Consider the following 6,875-nt stretch of genomic DNA (forward strand, 5'->3'; position numbering starts at 1 on the left):
CCTTGCTGCCCCACCCAAGCTGGCCTGTTCAGCTGAACTCAATGAGAATAGTTTGACCAAGGACAAGCATTTTTGAAAATTCCTTTCAGAGTGCCTACACACTGAGGCATTTCTTCCACTAGCCACTGGAGAAACAGCCCCAGCAGGTAGAGTTGCCGCACAAAAGCAATCAAGACCTTCAGATGTATTTCAACATCCTGCTTGTTTATTCTTAATTGTCCAGCATCTTGTTTGCTGTTTATTAAAAACAAGTAATTCCAGATAGTTTCCCTCAGCCACCTAAACTGCTTTCGAATTATATCCCAATGCTTGTGCAGTTACATTTGCTGAGTACTCCTTGTCTACACTTTCCCAACAGCCACTTTTATATCAAGAATTTCTGGGTCCTATTAATCTTCTCTGTAATTTTATGGTTAAAGATTAACAACAACATGGCATTTTAGATTTCTCGCTCGTTATTTCCATCTATGTCTCATATAAAATTTTATATATTTTTAGAGTGTGTTTTATTCTCTGTTAATACTTTGGGCTGGTCCAGCTCGGTCTCCTTATAAATGAAGTAGGAGCTGAATGGGTGAAAGAGTGGTTCCCTGCCCACCTGGGACAATGCCTCTTCATTAGGTCCACCTGAAAATGTTCTTGTCCCTCCTTGCCTTTGATTTCTTCTGTCAAAGAGGAAAGCTTAAATTTCTGGGCAAACACATAGCAGGATTTCTGTGCTTGATCCATACAAACACTGCCTAGCCAGCACCCTACCTAAGTGTCCCATGGCTGTCCTGAGCATAATCAAATAGAATTTGGGCACTCTTCTACTTCTTATCTGACTGAGTCGCACACAACCATTTTGCACACATACAAGTCCATCTTTCTATCCTTTTAACTCTGCTTCAATAGCAGCACTTTCAGTAGCAGTTTGTTTATGAGCTTGCATTCCTGCATTCAAGAGCACAGTGACTTCCCAAGGCAGCATCAAAGGCCAGTTGTGGAAGCTTAAGAGAAAAGCTCTGGCTGATGGAAAAGAACATTTGTAGATCTGTGGAGTAATAGATAAACAAAGCCAAGGGAAATCTAGCCTCAAAGGAGAGGCCCAGCTTGAAAGGAGGTGTTAGGATAAATGCCACTTAGTTATGGGAGGGTTGAAAATACCGGGGTAGAAATTTGGAAGGAATTATATGATTGTGGTAATTTCCAAATTTTCAAGACAAGCACAATATTTTTTGTAAGACAAAGGGCATTCATCTACTGTCATCTTTAAACTACAGAGAGAAGCCAGATCATGGCTCTTCTAATAAGCACTGCGCAAGGAGATTTCTGAGACTGAAGCTCTGAGTTGTGGTTCAGTCAGTGACCTCAGAGCTGACAGCTACTACTCCCCTTGCCTGTCCCAGCTCTGCCAGCCTCTGCAGATGCTCTACTGAGCTGATTCCACCCCCTCAGTAAGCAGAACGCTATTCCCTTTTTTTTTGTTGAGGTGTGTTTTGCTGATTCAATAAGTCAAATCAGTCCAATGCAAGATTAGACAATCACCAGGTCTAACGTCAAAAGAGCGAGGAAAAGAGGAACAAGATTTTTCTTATCCAGTGGAAGCAAGCCAGTAATGTGACTCAAGTTGTAACAGGTAACTCTACCCTGACAGGCAGATTCTCGGGGGATTAAGCCAAGACAAGACTGTACTACTGGCAAAAGTCATCATTCCATCCTTTCCCCTTTCCTTAGTCATGCTTTCCTGATGTCTCCTCTCTGCTGGCTACGACACTCATGCAGCCACATGTTGAGCCAGATCAACTTGCCAACAGAGCTGGAAGTTAATCCAGTTCACAAAAAAAAAAAAAAAAAAAAAAAAAAAAGTTTCCAGCAGGATCAGTTTTGGCAGCCAGCTGATCCTGCAGCCGAACAAACACCAGTGCCAGGATGAGCCAGTGAGAGGGCCTGTTTCGGTGGCAGCCTGCACACACGTCAGCATAAACCAGAAGTGCCCCCACAGGCCATAATTTCACAAACATTTCCAGCCAGCTATTGCCAGCACTGCTGCCAAAAGTAACACAGCCTTGCCCTCGGCCACACCAGCTGCTCATTCCAGGCTCCAGGCACCCGCTGTGCTTTGCTGGAGAAGAACTGATTGATAAATATAGTTGGAGTTAAAAGCAGCATTTTTTTCCTTCCCAAATTTGTATTCCACATCAGTAAAGCACCCCTGAACCAAAGACTTGTTGGATTGTAATTGTCTCCTGGGGTGAAGCTCCAGGGAAAAGAGGTGAGTTGAGGGCATTTTACAGTCTTATCCTTGGCTGCAAACCTGCCTTCCCACTAAGGCTAAGGCTTCACGTCCCGTTAGAGAGGTGTCAGAGCACACACAGAATACACTCCAGCTTCAGGACTCCAGCTTGAAGGACTCTGCTTTATTCAGCTGTGCTGGGGTGAGCATACCCTCAGTCTGAGGAGGATAATGTAGTCACTGTGGGGACCTAAATACGGACATAAATCTGCAAGACCTTAGAGCAGCTTGATAAGAAGATACCGTAAGATAACACAAAAAAATAAATTATTCAAAACAGCTCCACGTATCAAACACCTTACTGATGTATGAATGCTTCACAACTATATTGTATCTGACTACATTTCTTTTCAACAGATACATCTGGACTATATTAAACATTCCAAACAAGGGATCAGAGAAAGCAGTTTCTTGTTATTGTTCCATAAAAGCTACTTTTAATATGGATTGTAGAAATACCAGGCATTAAAAATCCATGACGGATCATCAGCAACTGAAATGATCAACTGGTGTTTTGAGGTCTGAATTTCAGAGACTGCCTTGATATCTGCAAGGTCTCTGGTGGCTATGTTAGCAGTACTGAAAAGCTCTGTAGTTTTGCATACAGAACTTTGACCTACAGAGTTAACTAATATTAAGCACTTTGCCAGATTTTTCTGTGGAGGGACGTGGGGGGGAATCGATGATGAATTCAGTCAGCTCCTTAGCAAAATCCTATTTATTTACAAAGAATGTACAGCCACGTCCCATTTCCTTGCACGCAGAGGAAGCAAATGGGAGGGAGAACTGTGCAGCAGTCCAAGTTTGCTGCTCCAGCCAGGATGCTTGCCCAGAAGAAGCTGTCCCTTGGCTTTTTCTCAGGGCCATACACCACTGCTTCTCCCACTGTCTGCTGGCTCTTGTGTGGTGTTTCCGGTCCCGGACATGCACACAGGCAAACACAGCTGCAACCAATCTGTGCTCTTGCTGCTGCACTCACAAGCAGTCCCTAGAAAAGTGTCCCTGACTTTCCCTAAATTAGTGCTTGCTCATAGAAGTTAGCTCATCTTAGCACTTGGCCATGCACCCCTGTGCCATGGGCAGCAGTTTCTCGTTTTTAGCTATCTTATGCCATAAAAGAACTTAATTGCTCCTTCCTGAACAAAGCACAGCCAGCGTCCCTGTCAGTTATAATGAGGTTTGGGATTGCCCATAGATCAAAGCTCTGCTCCAGTGGGTTTTGCTTGTATTACATAAAGAGGAAAGGAGAAGTGACCTCCAAAGCAAAGAGAACAAGAAGGAACAAAATTACTTTCCATATGTAATTTCTTCTATGATTTGGCAAGCATCAGATTAACTGTGTAAAACAGAGGACTTCCTACAGAATGTTAATCCTCACAAGAACTACATTATGGTGAAGATTTCAAAAGTACAAGCACAACCTGTTTTTCATCTGAGACCTTGTCTGTATCATCTTCCAAACCACAGGCCTGACCCTGGGGGTGGAAGGACTGCTTTCAACAAGCAAACCTTGATTTTCCAGTTCTGCACCATCATTTACTTCTATGCAAGTTGCATGGAGACATTACTAAACCCATTCCAACATACATAATAACTACTTTTTTACATTGGTTTTCACAGGTGTAAATGCCTCCACAAAGCATGCAGCAGCAGAGAAGCAAGTCCAATTGGTTTTTACTTGCAGGACAAAGAAGAATTATTTCTCTGTGTACAGATTAGACATGTATTACACTGCTGTAATGTGTGCTGCCACAATGGGAGAGAGCTGCCCCCTCCTGCAAATTTGGCATATCAGGGAACCTTTCTGAAACATACTTGTCTGAAGCCAGTAGATGTACTTTGCAGGGCTAATGAGAGACAGTTGTATTTTGTGAATGAACCTCTAAGCCAGAGAATGAAACAAGTCAATGACCATCATTTTCCTTCAGCAGGTCCTCCAAATAAGTCTGCATTTGTGAAATGGATGGGAGTGGTTGTGTTCTACTAGCATGGTTCCCAGACAAAATGTCTCTGGTGCTACTGTTCAAGGAAATAAAGTTAAAACGCTGCAATCAGCAAACATGTCTAGGCATGCCAAGCATAATTTTGCATCCAGTGTGGGAGGGTCCAGAATACTTGGCCTCCTCAAGTGAAAAAAATGAACATTCAAGTAAGGCAGAAGCTGAATTAACCCTTGATTACCAAGCACAATTATACTTCTAAATACTGAAGGCAAGATCTTAATTTCTTTGGGGCAGTTCTTTGTCCACTGTTAAATTTTTGGTCTTCACACACTCTATAAAGCACATTTACAAATACAGCGCTATCCTGCTGCAACTGTTCACCTCATCCTTCAAGAAAGGCATATGAGTAAGCCACATTTCTTACCAGCTGACATTTGTCTTACTTCCACCACACCAGCATATATTCTGCTTGACTGTGTTCAACGCCAGAGCCTTCACTCAAGGCACACAAACAGCTCTGCCGCCGTTCCTTGCCACACCGATGTGCCACCAGCCGCTGCCAGGGTGCGCAGCAGCTGGGCAGGGAGACAGGACGGGTGCAAGGATGAGTCGGTCCCCGAGGCTTCCCGCCCGCCATGCACACAAGCGCTGGAAACAGCGTGCTCCAAAGTAGCAAGGACAGCTTTTCCAAGCTGTGGCGTGTGCTTTGCCGCACGAGGGCTGCGGTCTGCTGGCCTGCAAAGCCAGCCTCTCCAGGTCAGAGAGTAGTGGAGCAGGAAACTGGCAGGGAGGCATGGCCAGACAGTGCTCTCCAAAGCTTCATCCCCTTGAGTCCAACAGATTTGGCAGTGCTGACTTCATGTGGTGAGATGTGTTTGTATTCCCAGTGCTCATTTTGGAGAAGAAAAGACATAGTGGTGCAGAGAAAAACATGGGAAAGGGAGTCATTTAGAGCTTAAATCTCTTTTTTCTTTTTCTTTTCTTTTAAAAACTATATTTATCTTTTAGCATTTGCTGTAACAAACCCACAGCCAAATAAAAATCCCACAGTGACTTAAATGAGACTAAATTTGTGAACAACAAGCTATGCCAATAAGAATCCTGATGCCCTCCATATGAAATAAATAAACATCAGTTTCCACCTAATATTTACTTCTTGGAAGTTCAAGACTAATCCCATTTGGCATATTTTAAGGAAGTGAGCTCTTGACCCCAAATGTTTATGGGCTGTAACAGTAAGTTCAATTAAAAAAAAAAAAAAAAAAACAACAACAACAACAACAAAAAACCCACATTTTAAAGCTTCTCCTAAAATCAGATTGGTTATAGGCATGATTTTGAGAAAGACAGCACTTTACCTCATGTTTCAAGTAAAAGGGGGGGATAAGTGTGACTGATACAGCCCATCCAGACCAGTAAGAGATTTGTGGCTATGAAAGTTTATTTTACCAAGGTTTTCTGAATATCTGTATTAACCCCCAGCCCCCACAAGACAGATAACGTACCACATGGGTTACATTACTTACATCATACTTCATACTGCAATAAAATGTTAGGGGAGCCTTCTAGGTGAAAAGCCACAAAATAATACACCAATTGACACGAGAAACAACAATTTCATCCCAAACTGGTTTGGAGATAAACATGCCTTCAGATGCAAGTAATTCAATTACCTGCTGTCAGCAAAACATTCTATATCAGCAGCCCATGGCATATTTATTTGATATTTTTTCTGTAGAGAAATAAAAATGTGAAGTGGGCACAGGTAGGCTTCTATAGTGGTGTTACCAATATTTACTGTGTTTGTTGGAGCCCAGTTTGTGGGTCCTGCTCTGGATGCTGTGTGTGCTGTAGGAATGCAGAAATAGACACAGAATACAGCTTTTTTATTAGGTGGTATTCTACCTCTGTGAAGGGGACGCAAAGCTGGCCCCAAACTGTGCTTTAAAAAACAAAATGGTAAGTGCAGCGATAGCCCACTGTAGCAGTCTTTGCAGTTGAATTTAAGTAAGTAAGCTAGGAGAGGTTTTGAACACATGCAGAAGTACTCCAGGAGCAAAGCGTGTGTCTTCAAGCACTTGGGGTGAAGACTGGAGACAGAAGGTCAGAGGTCTGGAAAAGAAGGAGAAGGAGCAACTCACGGGCGCACCTGCGGGCCCGCTTGTGCGAACCTTTCATTTCACTGAGCCACGTCTGAGTTTTCCAAGAATTAAAAACGAGAAAGGTGGAGGGAAAAAAAAAAAAAAAAAAGAAAAAGGAAACAAATAAACGGGGTTCTTGTTACTTGGCGCCAGGAATAACTGAGCAGTAAATTTCCATGAACGAGTCCCTTCTCACGTGTGAGGTTCGTTGATGCCATATCTACCACCTGCCCATCATAATCAGTGTCCTCTTTTTTTATACATGTACATATATACATGAATTATCCTTTATATGCATGTACATACGTACATACGTCCTTTAGGAGGCTGCGCCGGGCGCCTCACGCCACGACAACAACTGCGGAAAAAGAGCATTAGGGGCTGCGCTCGTTGTCCACTAGATTTCCATTTCCAGAGGAAGGATGGGGCGTTAATGCTGACTGATTTCTTTATTTCACTTCAGCCCGCGCTTAGCGCGGCGCTCCCCGCCCGCCATGTCGCGGCGGGGCGGGGCCG

Source organism: Anomalospiza imberbis, chromosome 2, assembly GCF_031753505.1.
Source record: "Anomalospiza imberbis isolate Cuckoo-Finch-1a 21T00152 chromosome 2, ASM3175350v1, whole genome shotgun sequence".
Classification (NCBI taxonomy): Eukaryota; Metazoa; Chordata; class Aves; order Passeriformes; family Viduidae; genus Anomalospiza; species Anomalospiza imberbis.